The sequence below is a fragment of the Monodelphis domestica genome, chromosome 3 (assembly GCF_027887165.1).
Source record: "Monodelphis domestica isolate mMonDom1 chromosome 3, mMonDom1.pri, whole genome shotgun sequence".
Taxonomy (NCBI): domain Eukaryota; kingdom Metazoa; phylum Chordata; class Mammalia; order Didelphimorphia; family Didelphidae; genus Monodelphis; species Monodelphis domestica.
The window spans coordinates 298,630,364-298,656,845 of NC_077229.1; the positions used below are offsets into that span (position 1 = coordinate 298,630,364).

At 38.4% G+C, this 26,482-nt stretch overlaps 1 long non-coding RNA gene across 5 annotated transcripts in view; it reads left to right on the top strand.

The window, feature by feature from the left end:
- Positions 1-26,482, top strand: part of LOC103092828 (uncharacterized) — a 134,042-nt gene that overhangs the window by 105,892 nt on the left and 1,668 nt on the right. For 3 of the 5 annotated variants that reach the window (XR_001628739.2, XR_464433.2, XR_008917712.1), the window contains 3 exons: positions 5,125-5,410; positions 10,783-10,893; positions 14,548-14,929. This is a non-coding gene — a long non-coding RNA (uncharacterized LOC103092828). Of the gene's footprint in view, positions 1-5,124; positions 5,411-10,782; positions 14,930-25,844; positions 25,902-26,482 lie in introns of those variants that run through there. The other 2 variants (XR_008917713.1, XR_008917711.1) reach the window with 2 other exon arrangements.

The following is a 26,482-nucleotide window of genomic DNA, read 5'->3' on the forward strand; positions in this document are numbered from 1 at the left end:
TGGAGTTTGGGAAAGAAGTTAAGGCTGATCCTCTAGATCTGAAAATCATCTGTACAGAGTTGCTCATTGAATCTGTGAGAGTGAATGTGATCATGAAATAAAATGAAATAACAGAAAGGAAGAAGAAAAGAGGATCTATGCCATTCTTGTGGAACAATCATCATTAGCAGGAATGACTTCGATTCAGCAAAGGAGACTGAGAAGAAACAGTTAGACAAGTAGGAGAACTAAGAGAAAACAATGATACAAAAACCTAGAGAGAAAATATCAAGAAGATGATTGACAGTGCCAAAGGCTGCAGAAAGATTGAGAAGAATGAGGAATAAAAATGGACAATTAGTTTAAACACTTAAGGGATCAGTGGTAACTTTGGAGAGAGCAGTTTCAGTTGAATGAAAGTTAAGAGAGTGAGAGCAAAAATAAAATGGAAATATCTACTGTAGAGAGCCTTCTCAAGCAGTTTAGACATCAAAGTGAAGAGATGTGAGATAATAGCTAATGGGGATGGATAGATCAAGTGAGGGTTTTTTGAAGGTGGGGGAGGTATGAGCATGTCTGTAAACATTAGAGTAGCAACAACTAGACAGGGAGAGATTGATGATAAGTGAGAGAATGGGTATGATGGAGAAGGCAATCTGCTAGAGAAAATGGATGGATCTTATCAGACACAGGTGAAAGAGGAGTTTGTGGCAGAAATTATATAGGTGGTGTGAGATGAAGAGGAGGGAAGAAGAGGTAGCTCTTAGCAAAGGGCTTCAATGTTTATTTTTTTCATTTTTTATTGTCATGCAAAACACAATTCTATATTGGTACCTGTTGTAAGAGCAAACTCATATAGAACCAAAATTCCAAAGTAAAAACATAAATACATTGATTCCAACAGTTCCTTCTCTGGAGGTGGATAGCATTCCCAGACATAAGTCTTTCAGGATTTTCCCAGATTGTTGTTTTGATGAGATAGATTAGCCAAGTTTTCACAGATAATCATCATCCAATATTTCTCTTACTGTGTATGTTCTCTCAATTCTGCTTCTCAAATCTTCTCAATTCTGTATCAGTTCCTACAGGTCTTTCCAGATTTTTCTGAAATCATCTTGCTTATCATTTCTTATAGCACAGTAGTATTCCACTACCAACATGTAGCACAATTTGTTTAGTTATTTCCCAATTGATGGATATCCCCTCAATTTTCAATTCTTTTCCATCACAAAAAGAGCTGCAATAAATATTTTTTGTACAAGTAGATCTTTTCCCCTTTTTTATTATCTCTTTGAGATATAGACCCAGTAGTGGTCCAAAAAGTCCTCCAGAATGGTTGGACTGGTTCACAACTCCACCTACAATGATTAGTTTTCCAATTTTCTCACATCCCCACCAACACTTAGCACTTTTCTTTAGTGCCATATTGGCCAATCTGATAGTTGTGAGATGGTACCTCAGAGTTATTTTAATTTGCATTTCTCTAATCAAGAATGATTAGGAACATTTTTTCATATTATTATTGATAGCTTTGATTTCTTTATCTGAAAATTGCTTGTTCATATCCTTTGACCATTTGTCAATTGGGGAATAGGCCTCAATGTTTTTAGTGAAATAGGCCAATGTTCTCTGCTAATGGTTAGAGAGGTCATGGAAGATTTGGGATTAAAAGTTTTGGAAAATCCATTGCGATGAGTAGGATAGTAAATCAATTGCTCTTTGACCTTTATTGAAGCTGTCCAATGGCATTAATTAGGGTGATGTAAAAGGATTACTTTGCTTCAGTGAAGATACGTTGACATGATATAAATTTGTAGTAAATCCACTCATCCTAGCTTTGTGATTTTCTCAAATTTCAATCAGAAACATGTGAGTGAAGGTGTGTAAGTAGGAGTGATGGCAGGAATAATCCAAGATTGATGATTGGATAACAGGCTAAGGGTCTCAAGAGATAGGACAGTATAGAGTTGAGCTCTACACCAAGGGATTAAGATGGGGAGACCATTACAAGTTGATTACCTGGGAAAGAACATAAGAGTAGAGTGACTAGAAGTCTGAAGAGGGTAAGGAACAGGGTTTGGGGATGCAAGGCAGAAGGAGGGGTGAATTAATAACAGATTATGATCAGATAAGGGAAATTCAGAGTTCATGATCATGAAGTGGTGCATTTGGAAGCAATGGAAGAACAAGGATATAGCCCTCTGTGTGTAGGTGAGGTGGGGTGTAAGAATAGGGCATCGGAAAAGAATAGTGAGGTAAGGGTGTTTGAGAGAGTATTAATTCATATGTTTGAGTCCCCTAGTATGGTTGAGAAGGAGAGAAAGACCATCATCAGATGCTAAATTTTTTGGGAAAGGAAGGAGAGTCTTGTGGGGGTTGGTAGCTATCAGAATCTTGATTGGGTAATAACTGTGGATTGAATGAACTGCAGAGGAGGAGAGGTCAGTGAGTGATGCTGGTAGAGAGAATACTTGAAAGTGAAATTGGGGAAACAAGGAGCATTCAGACTCTCCCACTTTGAAAAGTAAATGGGGGGCAGAGGGGAGGATGAAAAGACCAATGCCAACTGGAGAGAACCAGGGAAAGCCAGAAGATGAAAGCATTAGGAAAGGAAAAAATTTAAGACAAAATTCAAGTTTGTTCAGTATGAAGGAGATATTCCAGGGAACATACTGGATGATGTGGGTAGCTGTAGGGTGAGATGTTAGTGGCAGTGAGTATTATTGAGAAGGATGGGAATAAGGGAGTGAGCAATGTGGGAAGAGGGAGAGGCTTCCGAATAACCAAGACAGGGAGGTGTCACCAAAGGCAAATTCGTTAATCATTAAGGAATGAGTTCAGGGAAATTATCAGTAGCTCTGGAGGTTCAGCATAGAGTTAGAAGTGGGTACCTGCATGGGGGCAGGCTCAGAAGAGAGGACCAGAGAGGGAGAATGATAACATAATTCCTTTATTCATCTTTGGCAGACAGGTTCAGGCAGGTTACCTACAGAGGTGATTAAATGAAATGGTTTTTTTGTTGTTGTTGTTCTGTTTTGTTTTGTTTTTTCTCCTTCTCTGGAAGGTAGATCAGGCCAGGCCAGGACTAGAGATTTATGCAGGGAGTGTGATGGAAGAGCAATGCAATGGTTTTTCTTTCCTTCTGGGGCAAGCAAGAAAGGTCAATTTAATTCACGACAATTTATTAAACATTTATGGATAAACACAAACTATCCATAAGCTTTTACATAAGACTGTGCCAGACCTTGGAAATAAAATATGAAGAAAAGTCCCTACTCTTAAAATTGGGACACTAAACACTACTCGGGAATTGTGAATTGGCCTAACCATTCTGGAGGGCAATTGGCAATTATGTGCAAAGGGCTTTAAAAGACTGTCTGCCCTTTGACCCAGCCATAGCACTGCTGGGTTTGTACCCCAAAGAGATAATAAGGAAAAAGACTTGTACAAGAGTATTTATAGCTCCACTCTTTGTGGTGACAAAAAATTGGAAAATGAGGGGATGCCCTTTGAATGGGAAATGGCTGAATGAGTTGTGGTATCTGATGGTGATGGAATACTCTTATACTGAAAGTAATAATGAACTGGTGGAATTCCATGTGAACCGGAAAGGCCTCCAGGAAACTGATGCAGAGCAAAAGGAGCAGAAACAGGAGAACATTGTACACAGAGACTGATACACTGTGGCACAACTGAATGCAATCCAGACTTTTCTACTAGCAGGAATGCAATGATCCAGGACAATCCAGAGGAATTTATGAGAGAGAACGCTATCCACGTCCAGAGAAAGAACTGTGGATGTAGAAATGTAGAAGAAAAACATATGATTGATCACATGGTTCAATGGAGATATAATTAGGGTTTTGATGTTAAAAGATCGCTCTACTACAGATATGAATAACATGGAAATAGGTTTTGAACAATGATCCATGTATAACCCAGTGGAATTGCTTGTCAGCTCTGGGAGAGGGGGAGGAAAAGAGGGGAAGGGAACCATGAATCATGTAACCATGGAAAAATATTCTAAATAAATAAATAAAACCTAAAAATAAATAATTAATTTTTTTAAAAGTCCCTAGCCTCAAGAAGTTTGCAGTGAAAAAAAAAATGACCTGAACCTGAAGACATTTGGTTAAGATAGGAAGTGATATGGACAAAAGAGAGATTCAAACAAAGTGACTTAGGAAAACTGGAAAAAGTAGACAGCATGCTGAACTGGACCAGGGAAGAAAATGGAGGAGCAAACTTTGTATCTGTCCGATATCAAATGTAAATCTGGTTTGCTTTTTAAAAGGCCTTCATAGGGGGCAGCTGAGTAGCTCAGTGGATTGAGAGCCAGGCCTAGAGATGGGAGATCCTGGGTTCAAATCTAGGCTCAGACACTTCCCAGTTGTGTGACCCTGGGCAAGTCACTTAACCCCCATTGCTTACCACACTTCTGCCTTGGAACCAATACACAATATTGATTCCAAGACTGAAGGAAAGGGTTAAAAAAAATAAAAGCCCTTCTTTTTTTTCTCACATCTTGAATTTTAACACTCCCTTCCTCCACTTCCCTCCCCGCTACTCATGAGATTCAGAGACACTCATGTTCTTATGCTCCCAAAACAAGACACTACATGTCTCAGTTCCTGGTGGTTTTACTAGCTGACCTTGGAATTTTCTCTCTCATCATTTCTGCCTTTGGCTTTCCTGGCTTCCTTCATATCTCAGCAAGTCCTGAATCTGCAAGAAGCCTTTCTTAATCCTTCTTAATTTTAGTGCCCTCCCATTGATATTATCTTCATTTTATCCAGTATGTATCTTGTACAAAGTTGTTTGCATATCTCCAATTAGACTGTGATAACCCAAAGAGCAGAGACTGCTTTTTGTCTTTGTATCCCCAAAGCTTAGTATAGTTCCTGACACATAGGAGTCACTTAATAAAAACGGGTTGATTTGATTTAACTCGATCAGGGTACAGGCCACTTTTCAAAGTCAAGGCTCTTTTGGCCTCTCTAAGTCTTGGCCATTTCTTCTCCCACTGAAAATAAGAGAACAGGATCCAGCTAGGAGCTGCTACTTTACACCAGCATGTTAACTAGAATCTTAAGGATGTTTTGCCAACAAATTTCTCTTTATTTTTTTTCTTCATCTGCTCTACAGCTAGGATATTTTCTTTCTTCCCTAATGTCTGGGATGTGGTTGGACAATTAACACAGGAAGTAGCTAGAGACACGACTAAGGAAGCAGAAGAGTAATCTTCAAGATCAGAGAGAGATGCTAAGACAATAATGGCAACTAGAGATGGTGGCCACAGAAGAGGTTACACGTCTCTGACAACATAGCTTTGATTTCCTCCCAAGTTCTACTGGATCCTGAGTCTCCTTGGGCCTCCTTGGGCAAGAGCTCTTCTGGATTTTCAGCCTCTTCATCAGTGACTACTAGAAATGTGAGTAAAGTTAATAGCCCTTGATTAGATTCTTTATTATAACTTTTCTTATTATTAGGTCCAGTTGACTTACTGATCACTTCTATGCTTAAACTTTGCATCCAACAGAATCTAAGCACAAATATTTGCTTTCTTTATGCCTAGATTACATGACTGGAATTTTCTGAAATATAGCAAGTCTATAACTGAGTGAATGGTGGCTCAAGAAGTGGCTTCTGATTGGTTTAAGTCCACAATTCTTTATATCCTGTATCAGGAGTTGGTGCTGCTCCATAGGAAGAAGTGGGGTTGAGAATTAGAAAATCATTGGCAGTGCAAGTCAGTGAGAACATAGCACTTGCCTAGCACTTCTGCACCAGTGAGGCCTGTACAAGGTACCAGTGTGCACCCCTTTAAAACCTTTGATTTTCAGAATTAAACAGGATTAAATGAATCTCTATTATTGATATCTAGTGTTTAACTTTAGAATCACCACTGACTTTATTTTTTCTTGATTTTTAATAAACCCTTACCTTCTGTCTTTGTCTTAAAACTAAATGTTAGTTCTAAGGCAGAAGAATGATAAAGGACTAGGTGTCTGGGTTAAGTGACTTGCCCAGGGTCACAAAACAAAAAAAAGTGTCTGAGGCCAGATTTGTCTCCTTCTGTCTCTCAACCTCACTATTTATTTTAGCAAAAAGCATTCTTCTGTATTGTCACCATTTACTAGCTTAGCTCTAGTCTACCTCTTCTTCTCTGCTCTCCCTTTCCAAAGAGCAGACAATTGCTCCCTCTCACACTCCTTCCATTTTCTAGTGATAACTGTGACCTTTTTTTCTTCTTGATTATTCCTACTCCTTTGAAATCTAATCTTTCTGATGTTGAACATCCCCAATATCACATCTGCCTCCCTCATTCTTAAGTGTCACAAAGAAAAGTGTTTATCTTCCCGTTCCTTTTTCTCCTACTACTATACTTTACCTATCTTTCTGAAAGTCATTAGATATATCACAGAATCTAATCTTGTACAGTCTTTGTTGGGGTGCTCTTTATCCTTTCCTTTCATCCTCAGTAATTCAGAACTATTTACTCTTTAACCCCAAAATTATCATTTAAAAATTATATTTTCTTCTCCTTCCGCTTCACTTCTTCAGTGTCATTTTGACTTGAAGTTCCTCTCTTCCTCTCTATACTGATCATCTTGGTTCTGGCCTTACTTCCTTATCATCAGAAACTTGACCTTACAGTGACCAGATTTGATCAATAATAAATCAGTCAGTGTACATTTCTTGGCCTCTGTCTGCCAGGTACTGTGCTTGTTGTACAGTTTAACAAGGAACTTTTTGCCACTCTTTAATACCTTGTCACCTTGCCCTTCTGTGCTCATATTTCCACCCTAGCTTTTCCTTCCCCACTCTTTTATATTCCTGTTTTGAGCCATAGTCTCAAGTGGGCTTTCTCTTATGCAGAGAAATCCTTTTATTTGTTTTTGATTGACTATTACATTCTCTACAGCAGCTTAGGTTAGCCTTCTCCCTCCTCAAGCCCTGAACTTTCTGATCCTGGAGTCCTATGTTACTGAAAAGATTGGGCCACTCATTATCATAGATTCCTTTGTACTTTTTCCATGACCCCAAATTTCTCTACATGCTCAGCTTTCTTTTACGACTTTGCTACAGTCTCAGAAGATAAAGAGTCATTTTATTCATCCTGTCAAGGCTAACCCTACCGCTTGTGCCCTTTTTCTCATTTCTTCCTCCCTTCCTTCAATTTCTTCTTTATTCTCTACTTCCATAAATTAAAGAATCCACTTGGCCTCATTTCATCTCTTTTAGTTTTTCCTAATTGATTCTGCATCCATGCTCCTCAGTGGCTGTCCCAAACCTTTTGTTTTCTCCTCAGGCTTTCCATACTACCATTATGGCCTACCCTCTTAGCTCACGACACTGCCCCAGACTACCTAAAAATAAAGAGCACTACCAAAGTAGCAAGAAGGGTCTTTAACCAGGGTGGAGGAACTGCAATTCAGGGTCACATGGGGATGTCAGCTCCCACTCTAAGGGAGAAGGAGCCTGTAGAGTCATCAGAGTGGGCAAGCAACTAACCTTTGGGGAGATGAGATATGATTAAATGGCAACTGAGATTGGGTGGAATGTTGGGATTAAAGTCTGATCAAAGCAAAGGCTCTCTGAGTGGTACCTCCCCAGAGATATCACAAGACCTGCTCTACCCATGAAGTCAATGGGGTGAAGGCAGCCCCTTCTGATAAGTGCATTTGATTTCCCAAAGAGGCAGTGTATTGGATGGAGAGTCAGGAAGGTCTGAGTTTGAATTCTACCTCAGAGATGACTAGCTGTGTGAACCTGGACCACTCACTTACCTACTCTGTCCCTCAGTTTTCTCATTTGTAAAATGAGGATTGAACTCAGTAGCCTTTAAGGATGAAATCTATGATCCCATGGGCTATCACAATGATAACTATTATACAACCACTGGCTCACTGATCAAATCATTTAGCGTACTTCAGGAACAATTCCCTCATCTGTAAACTGGGATAATAGCATCAACTTCACAGGGTTGTTGAGAGGAGTCAATGCAACAATACATATAAAGTCCCTTATAAACCTTAAAATACCATGTAAATGCTAGATGTGATGATGATGATTAGAAAAATAGTGGCTATTCACCATGCGCTCCTTTTTTCCTCTTTTTGCCATCTTTGACACCATTCTGCTATTAAGTCCTCTTTTACTCTAGTCTCTCTCCTAGAAAGTATCCCTTATATCTCATTTTTCAATCACTCTTTATTGTTCTACAACTGGGTCCCAATTAGTGCAAATAATGAATTCCTTCAAGTGATCATATGTATATAGATTTGCTTTATTTGAAGTTTCAATTATGCAAATGGAAATTGATTCCAGATTAATGGAAATATGCATTGTGCATTAATTGAGACCTGTATTGGCTTTTTGAAAACAAAAACAACAACAAAAAACCAAACAAAAGGAAATGCCACACTAGTGTTTACCATTCCATCAAACTATCATTCTTTATCTTTTCTACGATTTCCTGGCCAGGAATACTGGTGGAATTAGGAAGGAGTGAACTAATCCTCCCCTATTTCCCTTTCACACCCACCCACCAAGTATATCAGCTGGGACTGTTTCATCAAAAAAGTTGTGGTGTAGACCTAGGGTAGTTTGGGGTTCACTTTACCCTGAAATGGATTGGTGAGAGACTCAGCAGAAGACCTTTTGGACAAGAAGAGTATTGTTTTTAGGGCTTTAATGAGGAGCTCCTGAGACTCCAGAGAACTTTGCTGCCAACTGCTTTTAACCTTTTTTTGCATTATCTACCGGAACTGTTCTAACCACATTAGGAAATGCTTCTGTAGGTTGTTGTTACTTTTTAATAAAAGAACTGTTTGTTTGAATCCTCCTCCATTGCAAATTGAAACTAAGGGAGCAGCTGGGTGGCTCAGTGGATTTTGAGTCAGGCTCAGAGATGGGAGGTCCTGGGTTCAATTCTGGCCTCAGACACTTCCTAGCTATTGGATCCGGGGAAGTCACTTAACCCCCAGTTGCCTAGCCCTTATCACTCTTCTGCCTTAGAACCAATACATAGTATAGATTTTAAGATGGAAGGTAAGGGCTTAAAAAACAAATAAATAAATAAATGGAAATTGAAACTAAAAACTGGGGAGCCACACTTCTAGAAAAAGCTTTCATACATGGTGGCTCCATTTAATTTCCTTTCAGTTATTTCTCAACCCTTTCTAATTCTGGCTTTTTGGCCTTATTAGTTAACTGAAATTGTTTTCTCCATGGCTACCAATAATCTCCCCCTTTCTCTGTCTCTGTCTCTGCCTTTGTCTGCCTCTCTCTTTTTAATAACCCTTACCTTCTGTCTTAGAATCAATACTGTATATTGGTTTCAAGGTAGAAGGATGGTAAGAGCTAGGCAATGGGGGTTAAGTGACTTGCCCAGGGTCATACAGCTAGGAAGTATCTGAGGTCAGATTTGCAACCAGGATCTTCTGTCTTTAGGTCTGCCCCCACCCCTGGTGATCTCTTGACAAATTTCATGGCCTTTCTCCATCCATATCCTTCTCAACTTCTTTCAACATTTGACTCTATTTAAAAACAAACAAACCTTACCTTCAGTCTTAAAATCAATATTATATATTTGTTCCAAGGCAGAGGGCTAAGTAATGGGGGTTAAGTGACTTATCCAGGGTCATACAACTGGGAAGTGTCTGAATATAGATTTGAACCCAGGACCTCCTGTGTCTAGGCTTGGCTCTCAATCCACTTATCCACCCAGCTGCCCCCAGCATTTAACTGTATTGACTGTTTTCTCTTAGATACTCTTTCATTTCTGGGTTATTCTGACACTGCTCTCTCTTGACTCTCTTTCTACTTGTAGGACTGTTTCTTCTCCCTCTCCTTTGATGGATCATTCCCAAATTGATGAGGAGACACAAGGATTTGTCCTTGGCCACTTTCTCTCTCTCAATTTTCATTCTCTGAAGGCATTAACTCATACTAATTGAAGGATAATCTCTATGTCAATGATTCTTAGAGCTCTAATCTCTATCCTGCCCTAGGGTCTCCCCTGACCTCCAGAACTGGATAATATGAATATCTTGTTTTATGAACCCTCAAGGACCCCAGAACTAGCCTAAGTAGTATTTGGAGGTTTGTTTTAGACTGAACAATAAACATTCAATGAGATCAATCCGTTGATCTCACCCTTCCTAGGATTAGCAGATATAATCTAATCTTAAAGTTTCTTCATTGTATCTAGACCTCCCCCAGACAGTCCAGTCTCTGGCTGGAATCCTCCTTCCCTTGTCTCCAGATAAGTCAATGATGTCCTTTTTTTCCTATACTCCCTAAAAGGTATATGAGGCCCCAAGTTCTTCAGTTTGATGAAAATTCCCATTAGAAGTACATTTTCCTGAGATGTTTCTAGAGTAGCTTAGCCTGGTGTGGGGTGTGCACATGACTCTGGTTGGTGGCCATAAGAGCATTGTCTCCCTTGTCCTGATGAAAATGTTCTTTCTGACTGCTTTGGTGATTCTCTTTTTCCAGGTTGACAAATGAATTGTCTTTTGTTGTAAAAGCCAGAGCTGACAGGGAACTACTTTCCAGGTGTAGGAGACAATGAGTGCAAAGGTCTAGGGATATGGGAGATGCAATGTTATTATATATGAGGAATGATAGATTATTCAATTGTAGAAATAAGAGCATTTATTGAGGAGCTCCTGAGACCCCAGAGAACTTTGCTGTCAACGGCTTTTAACCTTTTTCTGGTGGTTTTAAAAAATCTGTTTTTACTTACCTGAACTGTTTCCAAACACATTAGGACATTTCAAACTCTGTTTCTTCCAGGCACCTCTGACAAGTCCATAAAGACATTCTGAACCCACTGAGGCAAAAGCAGCCAGAAGAGACATATTTGTAGTTCTGCCTCAGACCTTGGCAAGGACCAGTCTTGACCTTGTAAGTCTATAAATCACTAACTAAGAACATCTAGCTTTTTTAATTGGCTCAGAACATCCTGACCAGCTAACTTACTATCACAAACCTTGAGCTCTGTCTCTGGGACAAGTAGCCTTCATGAATATCAGCTATATCTTGGTACTTTTGTATTTCAAAAGAAATCCTTATGTCAGTGATGACAAAAGCTTTGAAGATTACCATTGGGTGAAGAGTCCTCACAACTGCAGCTGGACACTCTAATTGGCACCAAGGATGTATGCTCTTGACATATTATTTCCCTTTGATCATAGAGTATACAAACTATATAAATATTAGACCTATATGCTCAATAAAATGGAATTTGTGATCCCATTCATGGCCCCCTTGACCATGTCAATTTCTCATCCATGTGGGATTTCTCTTTCTTCTCCCTTCACCCCCTGAGCAGGTCTCCAGAGAGAATCAGCTCTTATCACACCTCAAATTTAACATGTCCAGAATAGAAGTCTTCATTCCCTCCATACCTACTACTCCTCCAAAAATCTCTGTTTCTCATTAGGAAACAGTTAACTTTCCCATCACCCAGATTTGCAACATTAGTGACATTCTTAATTTCTCGGACTCGTCCCCATATTTTCAGTCAGTTGCCAAATCTCATAGTCTTGACCTCCCTGTATCTGGAGTGGGAATTTTGGGGGTCTTGATATAATCACTCAAATAATCAGAGAGGCCAGAATAAGATGCAGACAGATTTGGCTTCTAAGAATGGGGACACTGTGCTTAAGTCAGAGACCCAAAGGCATTGCCTGCAGATATATAGATGAACTCCCAGGTTATAGAAAACCAACTCAGTTCCCTCCACCTGCACAAAAATGTACCAATTAAAGGTTTATAAGAGAAACTGGGAGGGGGAAGGGAGAAGGGAGAGCTAAGCTTATCTAATAAGCTCATGACTCAAACTTAACCTCTATTTGGAATTTCAAGAATATCGATCTGAAATGACTAATATTGCTAGCTAACTATTACCTTGAAAATAATGCACTAATGCCTCACTCCACATACTGGAATCTCTCATTTCTAATCTTGTAATAGTCACTCAGCTACCACCTTAGTTCAGGTATTCATCAAATCTTTTTTTTTTTTAAACCCTTACCTTGTGTCTTGGTTCCAAGGTAGAAGAAGAGCGATAATGGGTAGGCAATTGGAGTTAAGTTACTTGCTCAGGGTCACACAGCTAGGAAGGGTCTCAAGCCAGATTTGAACTTAGGATCTTCCATCTCCAGCCCTGGAGTTCTATTCACTTAGCCTCCTAGCTGATTCTTCTCATTATCTCCTAACTGGAATATTGCAATAGCCTCCTAATTGGTATCCTTGCCTTGAGTTTCTCTCTGCTTTAGCTTATCTTCCACACGGTGTGGTAGAGGCATGGAGAGAGAGAGGACGTACAAGCCAGGTCATACAAGAAACAAGGCTGGGGACCTGTCTGTCAATCAAGACGAAGATTCCAAACAGAATGTTCCCAGCAGGAGGAGGCAGTTGAGCTGTGACCAGGGAGAGGATCTGATTCTGTCTCTCTCTCTGGGGTTGACTGACCAGGAGACTTTGGCTCTCTGGGATTTCTGACAAAGGAGGCAAGCCTAGCTGAAGGGGGAAGAAGTGAGAACTATTATTATTAACTTCTGTCCCAGGCTGAAGGACCCTGAATGGGGGATTCTGAAATTAGGCTGAGAGACCTTGGTGGCTTTGTGGAGAAGAAAAGAAGAATAACAGTTGTCTTCCATCTCTCTGGCTGTCTTAGAATCACAGCTGTGACTGGACTGATTTCCCAAATTCCTCCTATCCCTTATTATAGATTAGGAAAACCCTCATCCCTCTTTCCTCAGTTCTCTATCCTGTTGTTTCCCAATAAACCCCCCATGTGAGAAAGAAAACAAGAATATCTTCATAGTCCACTCAGGGGAAAGGGGCGAAGCCACAAGCTTCAAGAAGAAACTGGGAGGGAGAAGCTGGAAGAAGGGAGGGGGGTGAGAGAACGTGTGGGATCTGGGAGTGAAGGGAGGAGGAGGTTAGGAAATATATTGATTTACTAGTCATCAGTAGAGATCAGTAGGCAAACCCCAGAGCATTCCCCTGTGGCAGCTTCTCTCTATCAGTATCTCTCATCTATCTCCATTACAAATAAGCAGCATCAGGTTCCCCTCTACGAGCAGTTCTCTAGTCTGCCAGAGTACATCAGTTACAGCAAGAAATAGTCACACAGGTTATCTATTCGATTACAATGGTTGTCCAAATTATTTTAACTAAAATGTTTGCACATGCCACTCCTTTACTCAATAAACTCCAGCAGCCTGCTCTTGTTTTTACAATTAAATACAAACTCCTCTACTATTCCAGCTCTCATATCTGTATGCCTTCGCACTCCTTGTCTCCCCTGTCTGGAATGAAGGTCCCCCTCAGCTCTGACTTGTATCACAAAATCTCCAGTTTTCTTTAAAGTATAACTCAAAGATCATCTTTTTTTTTTTTTAAACCCTGACCTTCCATCTTGGAATTGATACTGTATATTGGTTCCAAGGCAGAAGAGTGGTAAGAGCTAGGCAATGGGGGTCAAGGTCAAGTGACTTGCCCAGGGTCACACAGCTGGGAAGTATCTGAGGCTAGATTTGAACCTAGGACCTCCTGTCTCTACACCTGGCTTGCAATCCACTGAGCTACCCAGCTGCCCCCAAAGGCCAAATTCTATATGAAGTTTTTCCTACTGCCCCCCAGATGGTAGTGCCATCCCCTAAGTTACCTTACATTTACTTATGCACAGTTTCTCTTCTCCAGTGAGATCATAAGCTCTTCTGAGGGCAAGGTCTGATTTTTGTCATTCACTAGACCAGTGCCTGAGACATAGCTGTTCTTGTTTTATCATTTCAGTTGTGTCTGACTCTTGGTGACCCCATTTAGGTTTTTTTTTTTTTTTGGTGGAGATTCTACAGTGATTGGCCATTTCCTTCTCTAGCTTATTTTACAGATGCAGAAACTGAGGTCAACAAGCTTAAGTGTTTTGCTTGGAGTCACACAGCTAATAAGTGTCTGAGGCTAGATTTAAACTCAGATCTTCCTTACACCAGGCCCAGTACTCTATCCCCCTGAGCCACCTAACTGCCCAACATAGTAGCCTTTCAATAAATTCACATAGACTGATTTTCTCCTATGAGACAAAGGATTTTTATCTGCATAGGAAATCATAGGTGTTTTTTTTAAAACCATACTAGTACAAGGAGAAAGTATAGTAGTACATCATTCCCTATGACTTTAATTTAGAAAGCTATTCAGCCTCTCTCTTTGACCTCCTGTGAAAAGGAATTCTCTATTCTCTTTTTCTATTTTGAATTAATCAACTAAAAACTTGAACACCCCTACTTAACACTAAGTAAGAGAGTTCCCAAGTCACTTAACTAAAATGGATGACAACTCCAGAAACTTGTGAATTTTTTGATAAGAGTTTATACCCTCAGAGGATGAGAGGTGGATCCCACAGAGACTGCCCCCTTGGGCAATGCTAGGCAATTTGGAAGCTGTGATTGGCCCCTGTGAAGAGGAGGAAGGGACAGGAAGTAATGTGGGAAAACGACTATAAAAAATCCTGAATTTCCTGTTTAAGAGGTCTTTGGCTTGAATCTTCAGCTTGGAGCTTCAGTTGGTGACTTGCCTCTTGGAGGTGGTTTTGGACTGGGACTTCAGCTTTGATTTGGGACCTTGGCTTATTGGACTGCTCCTGGATCTTCTCCTTTGGACTTCATCTTGGGTGAGAGATTAGCTGACCTTCCCTTCCTGGCTTTTGGAAAGATTAGTTCTGGAGAGGCCTCCTCCTGGAGGAGGCTACGTTGCTGAAATCTTTGTATAAGACATCACTGGGTCCTCTGGCTTAAGGTTAACAAGTCCTGCTGGGGCTGAGCCAGACACTGGAGCAACATTTAGTATGATAAGATAGACATTTTCTCTACTCTCTTTTTACATTTCTCTAATTTCACTCTTTCCACCTCTTTGTAAATAAAAGCTACTAAAAGTCACTTGACTCGAGCTATAATATTTTAAATCAGCAACCACAATATGACCTTTGAATTCTCATATTTTAGTCAAACCCCTAAATTTTAATCCTGACACTCCTCAACACCTTTTCTCTTATACTGCACAGATTGTTTTGGTTTCCCATATCTAAGTCATTTGTCAAACAATTATGGATATTGCATTCACAATATGGATTTTTCAGAACTTTTTCACACTGTTGACAAGTTATTAACAAAATTGTCTTTGTCATGTCAGGTTGCTGAGCATCTCCAGTGATGTATTTTGAATAAAAAAACAAGGATTTAAAAAAAAATCTCAAAATATGACAAAACTTACTCTGTTAGACCAGGTAGAAATTGAAAAACTGATGGTAGATTATTAATTGCTTACCATTCATCACTTGGTAATTATTTATTTCTGTCACCTTGGAATGCATACTGGCTTTTGCCTTAGATGGTGGAAGAATAAAATAGAATGTAAGCTCTTGGAGGTCAGAGATTATTTTGTTTTCCTTTTTATATTTCCAGTGCCTACCACAGAATCTTGCATGGAAGAGGCACTTATTAAACATCTGTTGAATCCTGCTGAATAAAATGCTAGTAAGGGGAAGAAGAAAAAATTAATAATGCAAAATAGAATTCTATCTATAGGCACTCAAGACATTTTTCCTGATTGCTCTAGAGCTTTTAACTAGAACTCTAGGAGCATAGTAGCCCATGATAAAAGTTAAGTGTTTATGTAACACTTTGTTTTACAAAGCAATTTATGAATATGTCACTTTGTCCTCAGGATGATGCTGGGAATTAAGTGCTATTATTATTCACATTTTGCAGGTGAGGAAATCAAAGCAGGTGATGATTAAGTGACTTGCCCAGAGTTACACAATTGGTTAGTTTCTGAGGAAGGATTTGAATCTGGTTCTTCCTGATTCCAGCTCTTTATACATGGTACCACCTCTCATCCTGGAAGAAGGAAGAGAGAGATAAGAAGTTATCTGTCATGCACAGACCTGCATCAGATCAGATCCTTATTTAGGACAGCAAACAATTTCACAAGTCTTCAATAAGCTATAGCAAGTATGTTTGTGACCTCCAAGGTTCATATGATGTTCCTATTTGTTGAAAGAAGGAATGGACATTGATATTATCATGTGTAGAAACCGATGGTGGTGCATTTAAAACAAAACAAAACAACATTAAGTTAATTTAAACGATCTTCCTCAGGCATGCACTTTTATAGTTCTTAGGACCTGGTGTTTCTGTGATGTTAACTATTCCTTTTCTGTCTACCTAGAAACTTGTGAAACTGGGCTTCAGAAGAGAGGCATAGGATTTCTGGAACCAGTGTGTCTTCCAGTTGTAGTATATCTATAGACGCATCCTCCTGAGTTGAAATCTGGTCTCAGATACTTACTAGCTGTGTGACCCTACAAGTCATTTAACCCTATTTGCCTCATTCCCCATCTGTAAAACGAAATGGCAAATCACTCCAGTATTTTTGCCAAGAAAACCCTAAATGGGATAATGAGGAGTTGTATATGACTGAACAACAAAAATATATTTTTGTTATTAATATTAAATAGTTCATTTGTAAGATTTTTTAGATTACTTATATAACAAGTTGATAAATAGATACAAATGTTCAATTGGTTTGAACATGACTTTTCTAATATTTTCTAGCTTCAACTTCATTTTTAATTAGTCCTTCTCCATTATCCCAGTTAGCTGTGATCTTATCAGTGTGCATATTTCTTCCAATAGTGCCAAATGGATCATATATACATCTTCCAATCTTATGTGACTGGTTCACGTCCTTCCATAAATCCAATCCTGGGCATCCACTCAATAGGCTGGGGCTTTTGGCCATATTTTCATAACATTGCCTAAACAAGACATTGTGGTAAGGAGAAAAGAATGCTAAATGTATAATTAGAAGTCTGGGGTTCAAATCTCAGCTCAGTAATTTAGTTCTTGCATGACCTTCAATTTATTTATTATTTATTATTATAATATACATATTATTAATATATATTTTTATAATATATTTATTAAGTTTTTATATCATGCCAATATTTATTACTTTTATGCTATCCAATGACATTTAGAATTTTAATAATATTTTTATTTTAATTTTAATAAATGCCACATAAACAATATAACTCAGCCCCTCATTTTACAGATAAACTACCCATATACAATAAATAATGACATGGATTTGAACCTATGTCTTTTGAATTCGGAAACCATGCTGCCAGGAATCCCTTAGGTATTTCCAGCTGAGTACCAAGCTCCTTAGGGCCTGTAGGTTCTTGTTTCTCTTTCTACAAGATAAAACAAGCACCAGGATCCATGTGAGTTAGAGGATGTATCTCCCAAGGCGGTATGAGATGAGTTTGGATTGCTCTTGCAATACTGAGAAAAAACTCTGCCTCTGATGTCACTTCTTTAAAGCTCTTGGGCTCTTCAAGTGTCCTAGAAAATTTAAGAGATCTAATTGATTAAACTATACATGTCTGAGCTCGTAGGCAATCTTCTTGACTCTCAAGACTGATACTAGACTCAAAGAACTACAAACTGAAGGGATGTCCATCAATTGGGGAAGGTCTGAGCAAATTGTGGTATATGATTGTAATAGAATACTATTGTGCTATAAGAAATGACAAACAAGATGTTCAGAAGAAAACCTGGAAAGACTTATATGAAGGGATACAGAGTGAAGTGAGCAGAACCAGGAGAATGTTGTACAAAGTAACAGAAATGTTTTACAACAGTCAGCTGTGAATGACAACTATTATCAGCAATGCAAGGATCCAGCACAACACCAAGGAACTCAGGGAAAAAAAAGAGGCACTTCTGTAGAAGGAATTGATGAAGATTGAATGCAGATTGAATGAAGCATGTCATTTTCCACTTAATTTCCTTCATGAATTTTTCTCTAGTGTAAGTGATGTGTATCTTCTTTTACAACCCGTTGAACATGGAAATATGTATTATGTAATAGCACATGTACAATTATGTTATATTACCTGCTTTCTTGGGGAAGGGAGCAGGGTGGAAAGGAGGGAGAGAATATGGATTGCAAAATGTCAGAAAATGATTATGGAAAAATTTGATGATGTTATCTGGAAAATAAAATAAAATAAACAATGTTTATGAAGTGATTCATATGGCAGTAATATACATTTCTTTTTACTTTCTAATTTTTTATTGCTATGCAAAACACACTTGTGTTTTTTGGTCATTATTTTAAGAACAGAGTCATACATAACCAAAACCTCAAAATAAATCCAAAAATACACTGATGGGAAAGACGACTCTAACAGCAAAGTGTTTTATATACATTACCTCATTTGATCCCCTCAACAACCCTATAAAATAAGTGCTATTTGTTTTTAGACTGAACTTATGATTTCATTGGTATGCAAAACTCTGAGTCATGCCAATGCATGTGGGCACTTACTCTGTATCTTAGATAATTTCCCAGAGCACTGGGAAGTTGTTGCTATTATCATTAATTAGTAATTGTTACATTACTGTTAATAATAATAGCTAACATTTACATGCATTTTGAGGTTTGTCAGAAACAAGGCACAGACCAATACCTCACACCATATACCAAGATAGAGTTAAAAAGGATACTTGATTTAGAAATAAAGGGTAAAATCAGAAACAAATTAGAAGATCAGAGAATACTTTACTTGTCAGATTTCTGGATAAGGAAAGAATTTATGTTCAAAACAAGACATAAAGAACATTATGAGTTATAAAATGGAAAACTTTGGCTACATTAAACTAAAAAGGTTTTGCACAAGCACAACCAATGCAACCAAGATTAAAAGGGAAACAACTGGGAAAATTTTATTTTTATTTTTATTTTTTAAAATATAAACTCTTACCTTCTGGTTCCAAGACAGAACAGTGGTAAGGGCTAGGCAATGGGGGTTAAGTGACTTGCCCAGGGTCACACAGCTGGGAAGTGTCTGAGGCCAGACTTGAATTTAGGACCTCCTGTCTCTAAGCCTGGCTCTCAATCCACTGAGCTACTCAGCTGCCTCCAGCAAAAAATTTTTATATCAAGTGCCACTTCATAAATGTTAAAGCTTTATACATCAATTATTACTAGAATATCAGTAGTTATTATTATTGCTTTTGTCTATTAACTGAGAAGACAAAGATTTTAAGGATATCATTTTAAACATGGAAATCACTAAGAAGGATGGTTCAAGTTCAGTGAAAAGTCAGACTAAAGTTCCTAGCCATTTAGAATAGTGAGAGGGTAAATCAGAGGTCAATATATAACAATGAGGCAGATGGTGGTATAATGGACAGAGCTTTGGGCCTGGAGTCAGGAAAACCTGAGTTCAAATCCAACCTTAAACAATAGCTATGTGAATCTGGGCAAGTCACTTCACTGTAAGGAATTTAATTAAGGAGTTTGACTAAATATGTGAGAATTCTAAATTAATATTGTGGTCACCAATTTAAAATATTATAGCTCAAGTCAAAATGACTTTTAATAACTTTTATTTCAAAAGAGATAGAAAGGGTGAAAGTAGAGAAATACAAAAAGAAGGTAGGTAGAGAAGATGTGTAGCCTATCACACTAAATATTGCTCCGGTGCTTGGCTCATCCCTGTTAGGGCTTGTTAACCTTCAACTGGAGGGCCAGATATTACACTCCTCCAAGAGGGGAAGGCATCTCCAAAACTAATCTCTCTCCAGAAGCCAGGAAAGGAAAGCCAACTATTCACTCACCCAAGAAATCGTCCAAGAGCCAAGGTCCCAAGTCCAAAGTCGTAGCTCCAAGCCACAGTCCTAGTCTAAGATCCTCCAAGCCCCAGCCAGATTCAGGCCAAAGAGGACCTCCTGAAGACTATCTCCAGAAGACTGCTCCTAGCCAAAGAAGTTCAGGGCTTTTATAGTAACTTCTTGTCCCTTCCCCTCTTCACAGGGGCCAATCACAGCTTCCAAATTGCCAAGCACTTCCCAGGGAGGCAGTGTCTGTGGGATCCATTTCTCACCTCTGAAAATGTTACCTCTTTTCATAGGTTTCTGAAGGCATCAACTTTTATCATACAATTCCCAAGTTTCTGACTGATTGAGTTATCACGCATTTTAGCAAAAGACTTGGAACACTCTTATTTAGTGTTAAGTAGTGATGCTTTGAGTTCTAGAGTTATCACTCATTTTAGCTAGTGACTTGGGAATTCTCTTACTTCAAGTAAGTGACTTGTTAATTCTTTTACTTGATGACTAACAAAATGTTAATTAACTCAAAATAGAAAAGGAGAATAAAGAGTTCCCTTGCATATAACCCTATTTGTTTCTATTTCCTCACCTGAAAAATGAATCAGATAAAGCAATGGCAAATTACTCTAGTGCCTTTGCCAAGGAAACTCTCAAAAAGAGAGTCACAAAGAGTTTGACACAATTGAAGTGACTGGCAATGAGGATGTGGACAGAGTAATATAAGTGAAGAGTTCTGAGAGTTGCTAGTTGGGGAACATTTAAAATAAAATCTCTGGTTTCTATATGCCATTAATAAAGCAATTTTCTTGTGTCTAGCCCAGAATCTCTGAGATATCTTTGAACATTCATATTAATATTAATTGCTTTAGAGGGCTGGATTTGGAGTTAGAAGATCTTGGGCTCAGTTCTTGGCCACTTACTATATATATGACCCAGGGCAAGTTATCCTCTATGTGCCTCAGTTTCTTCATCTGAAAAACTAAGGGTTTGGACTAAATGGTCTCTTAAAAATTTTTTTAATCCCTTACCTTCTGCCTTAGAATCAGTGCTGTGTATTGATTCTAAGGGAGAAAAGAAATAAGGACTAAGAAAATTGGGGTTAAGAGACTTGCCCAGGATCACAAAGGTAAGGAGTATCTGAAGTCACATTTGAACCCAGGAACTTCCATCTCTGGGCCTGGCTTTCAATTCACTGAGCCACCCAGCTGCCCCCTAGATGGTCTCTAAATTCTCTTTCAGCTCTAGTCTTTGATTCCATAATTCTGTCTTGTTCTCTCATTTTCTATCTTCCTTTTCCTATTTCTCCTACATTTCCTTATTGAAATTAAATATGACTTCTCTTTTCCTCTCCTAAGGACTTCTTTCTTTTTACTTAAAACAAATTCTTCTACATAACACTCAGTTTTCCCACCTTCTAGGTCAGTTCTAAGATTAATCTTAGCAATTCTAATTTGCTAAAGCAAATAAATCTTGGGCCCAACAACTAGAAAATCTGGCACAGCAACCTCAAATACCGTAAGAACCATTAGGACGCACCCTTCTTTCTCTAAGAAAACTATTCCAATAAGAGTCTTTTCTTAATTTTATTTAAATGAATACAGTCTTTGTGTCTCAGTCTTTTGAGGGCTGCCCCACCTATCCATCTTGCAACACTGCTTCTCTATCCAACATTTCCAACCTGATCAATCCACAGTGAAAGACAAAGATGTATTGTTATAAATAAAAATTATGATTGAGGTTATAGTTTCTGGAAATCCACACAAAAATTTGTTCAGATTAAACAACAAACCACCATATTAAATAAAAATTGAAATTAGAAAAATAATTTAATTCCTGTGGGCTTTCTTCTTAGACCTCAGACTACTGTTTGGTACCTTTCTGTTGTGCGTTCTGTGTACATAATATATGAGTTCCAGTTTGTGTCTTATCCTTCTACCATACTGCTAGATACTTGAGAGAAAGTAAGCTGTCAAATGAATTGTATACCTCCTTAGTCCCACTCAGCTCATTTTTCTGCACACAGCAGTCACTTACTAAATATGTTAAATGACAGAATAAGGTACAGTAAGCTCTGTATCCTCAGAGAATAGTTCCAAGACCCATCAAGGATGGCTGAAACTGTGGAGAGGCATCTCTCATGATCCAAGATAGAGATGCTCTCTCTCCCTCTCCTGCCTTAGCTTGGTACTCTGGTCTTCCTGTCCTCCTCCCCACTAAAAAAAAAACAAAACACTAAAAAAAATTAAGTTGAAAATAGAAAAAAAGTGAAAGTAAAATCAGAACACATCTCTACCTGGGGGAGACCTCTCTCTTGGAGGATCTCCAGTGGTACCTAGAAGGTGGGTTGATTACTGAGAGCTGACACCAGATATCAAAACTGAGGATAAGGTGATCCTACTATATCCAGCTAGGTATTATTGTTTATCCTTCATTTTCAAAGAGTATTCATGACATTATGGGGTAATGACTTCACTTGCATGTGCATTGAATTTATTTATTTATTTGAAAATTTTATTTAATTAGTCAATTTAGAACATTATTCCTTGGTTACAAGAATCATATTCTTTCCCTCCCCTCCCACCACCCCTTCCCGTAATTGACATGCCATTCCACTGGGTTTTACATGTGTCCTTGGTTAGAACCTGTTTCCATGTTGTTGGTGTTTGCACTAGGATGCTCATTTAGAGTCTACATTCCCATTCATATCCCCTCGACCCATGTGATCAAGCAGTTGTTTTTCTTCTGTGTTTCTACTTCCACAGTTTTTCCTCTGAATGTATATAGTGTTTTTACTCGTAGATCCCTCCAGGTTGTTCAGGATCACTGCATTGCCACTAATGGAGAAGTCCATTACATTCTATTGTACCACAGTGTGTCAGTCTGTGTACAATGTTCTCCTAGTTCTGCTCCTTTCACTCTGCATCAGTTGCTGGTGGTCATTCCAGTTCCATGTGCATTGAATTTAAATCAGGCAGAGATGCACAAGTCATCAGCCTTACTCTCTCCTCCAGACTCATCAAAGTCCAATGGAAGAGAAAAGTTAAGATAAATGGTGATGGTCCTGGATGCAGTGGATGACTTGGATACTTTTCATATCTGACCAAATTCTAGATGCTGCATGCAGACTGCTTCAGTCACCTTTAAGGCCATTGGAGCAAATTGTTCTCATCCTCCCATTCCACTGTGGTAAGAAGTAGACATCCCCCCAACTCACTGACTGGTTTGAGGTCTTTTAGTTCCTCTCAACATAGTTTAGGCCATCTGCCAGTTTTACCAGCTATATCTTCTAGAAGCCATAGGTGAGAGACCGGTGAAAGGTATACACAAAGGTATTGATTAATTGAGGGCACTCCTTTCCTCCTATATGTTGTTACAAATGTCCATGAGCTTCAAGGGATTTTGAATGACACTCATGTAGAAATCAAACACAAATATATTATTTAATAGGAAGTCATTGGAGACTGTTAGGGGTAAATTTAGGGGTTTTTGACTAATATATTATATTTATGGTCACCAGGGATTAATTCAAATTCCCCAAAAAAACTCAAGTCAGTTTGGAAATTTTATGGTGGTTTAATTAATATAGAGGGAAGGAATTAAGAAGAGAGAGGGAAAAGGGTATAAGATTTCTCTGGCCTAGCTTGAGCCAAGGGGAGTTCAGAGACCTCAATCACAAGGCCTCCTCCAAGATTTAATCTAGCTGGGCTTCCAGCCACAAGGCCTCCTCCGAGATGAGGGGCCTCCTACGAGATGAGGGGCCTCCTAGAAGGATAGCATTTTAGAAAAGGTAAAGAAAAAAAGAATCAGCCTAAACTCCGAGAGAGCTCAGGGAAAACATCTCACCTGACCCATCCAAAATGCCAAAACACTGCCATGAGCCACACCGCTAGTCGAACCCAGAGTCTGACAGAGAGAGAGAGAGACAGAGAGAGAGAGAGAGAGAGAGAGAGAGAGAGAGAGAGAGAGAGAGAGAGAGAGAGAAAGAGAGAGGGAAAGAGAGAGGGAGAGAGAGAGAGGGAAAGAGAGAGAGAGAGAGAGAGAGAGAGAGAGAGAGAGAGAGAGAGAGAGAGAGAGAGAGAGGGAGAGAGAGGAGACCCCGAGCTCAACGCTTCTGCTACCAAAGAGAGGCTGGCCAGAGGAAGTGACAGGAATATATAGACTTTTTTTACATCACTTCCTGTGTCTCACATGTACCAATGGTAGCTTAAACTTGATTTAGGACAGCCCAGGGGGTCTGTCATTTGCTATCATATGTCTGTCATAGGCTATCCACCTCAACACTTAATCCTTGAGTAGGGGTGTTTACATTCCTCTTTGTTAGGATTTTTAAAACTAATCAGGGCATAGAAAATCTAAAATTCACAAGAGCTAAAAGAAAGTGCTATAAAAACCTAGGCGATCTAGGAAATTGGTGTCAAGCAAGATTCTTTGCTTTTTAAAAAAGTGAGTTAAATACTTAATTGCTTTATATAAATTTAGCATTTTAAAACCTCACATTTTCTGGGCACACTATTGGTGGAACTGTGAACTGATCTAACCATTTTGGAGAGCAATTTGGAATCATACCCAGAGTGTTATAAAACTGTGTATACATATCCCGAGATCCAGAAATACCATTGCTGGATCTGTTTCTCAAGGAAAAAAAGGAAAAGGAAAAGAACTCATATGTTCCAAAATATTTATAGCAGCTTTCTTTGTGGTGGCCAAGAACTGGAAGTTGAGGGGATGCCCATCAATTGAGGAACAGCTAAACAAATTGTAGTATATGATTGTGATGGAATACTACTGAGTCATAAGAAACGATGAGCAGGCTAATAAAAAAAAAAAACCTTGGAAAGAACTACATGGAATCATGAACAGTGAAATGAGTAGAACTAAGAGAACATCCGACATAACTACAGATTGAATACTTGCAGAATAAATTGTGAATGCTACCTTCAAAGAGTGAGCTGAAAGTTGGAAACACGAAAGACTTAGTATTGCATGCACATCTCTGTCTCCTGCATGAGGCCTTCTGTGATGTGGGGAAGAGGAGGAGGAGCTGGGGCACTTGTGTATAAATTCTATTAATAAAAAATATTTTACATTTTCAAATTGTGTTTTATGAAACTTGCTTGTTCTTTTTCTTCTTGTTGTACCTGATTTCCTGATTGTCATACAAATATACAAATACTAGTATTTTTAACACAAATCCTGGATAATTGCTAATGCACATGAGACAGTCAGGACAGTTCTCTTCTCTACTAATTGTGGCTGAATGTTGCAGATTTCTGTTAAACAAAGTACTTTTCTGTACACTTCACATCTATCTATGGAATGTTAATCATTTTGCATTAGTTTGAAAAAAACGACCTTTTAGAATGCTATAACAAGAATATGGCTAGGGAGTTTACCAGAAAGAAATGATCAGGAATAGTACTTGCTGATAATCATCCTTATTGGAGCAGAGACAGAAAGAGAATTGGTTATGTATAAGTGAAAATCAAACTGTAATTTCAAGGCATTAATTTAGTTAACCAAATAGATGCATGCAATTAAAATGCAATATTGCTGTGATTATAATGCAATCAACAAATTATTAAATTGCAATCAAAATGTAAACAAGTCCTATGTGTCTGCCAGAAGTCTTTTCTCCTCATTAATTAGCTAAACCTAAAAGCTAGTATTTGGTAAACAGAATCTTCCACATTTCTCTGCTGTCTCATTCAAAATTTGATCTGCCTTTTCATAATTAACCACAAACAATATTTTCAGTTAATGGAAATATCTTTAAAAGGCTATAATTTCTTTTTTACAAATAAAATTAAAATCAGACAAATAGGAAGCTTGATGGTAACAACATGCAAGCTTTGATTTGAGAAAATTAAAATTCATTTAAAAATTCATTATTGCCATTCATTCAAAGACATTAAAAACAACATGTTAATAAGAACTTACTATTTTTACTGCCTACATTGTGAGATAAAAATAAAAATATGGGACCATATTTGTATACTTGAGTAAATTAATTATTCTAAAATTATTTTAAAAAATAAGTAATAACTTCTTGTAAGTGCATTACTTCAAAGGAAGCACAAAGGAAAAACAATATATATTTTGACTTCTCACTTTAACCAATAAGTTGATGGTACAGTAGGAAAAAAAAAATCTAATATTTATTTTCAGAACTCAAGAGTCAACAGACCTGACTTTCATCCTTTCTTGATACTGAATTGAACTGAGGTCAGTATACATTACAATAAAATATATGTCATAATAAATACCCTCTCCTCCATAAGATTTAGCCAGAGCTCTAAGAAAATGTGACGAACTGTAAAAACCCAACTTGCTTGTATGTAGCTCAAGCTTTTGTATGTATATTCTACAGAGAAGCAGTATAGAATATAGTTGTATCCCTGTACTTCCTGATTTGGTATCCACTGATTCAGTTATCTGCATGGAAAAATTTGAAAATAATTGAAAAATTCCAGAAAATTAAAAAAAAATAACAGTTAATAAATTTCAAACTGTCCACCCTGTAAGTACAGGCTGTATATTATATGGAGAGGTCCACCAGCCAGTACATGACTCTTCTCCCTTCTTCCCTATATCCATGCCCCAATGTGAAACTTTATTCCCATCTGTCTCTAGTGCTCCTGTGGATCCAATTTGTTGTAGCAGTGCTGTTGTTTAAGAAAGCTGTTATTTACTGTAATAAAATGGCCCCAAAGCATGAGAATAATGGTGCTGGTAGTGCACAGTTGTGCCTCATTGTATGTACTGATTCCCAAATCCACTGATTTAATTACGCCTGATTAACGCAA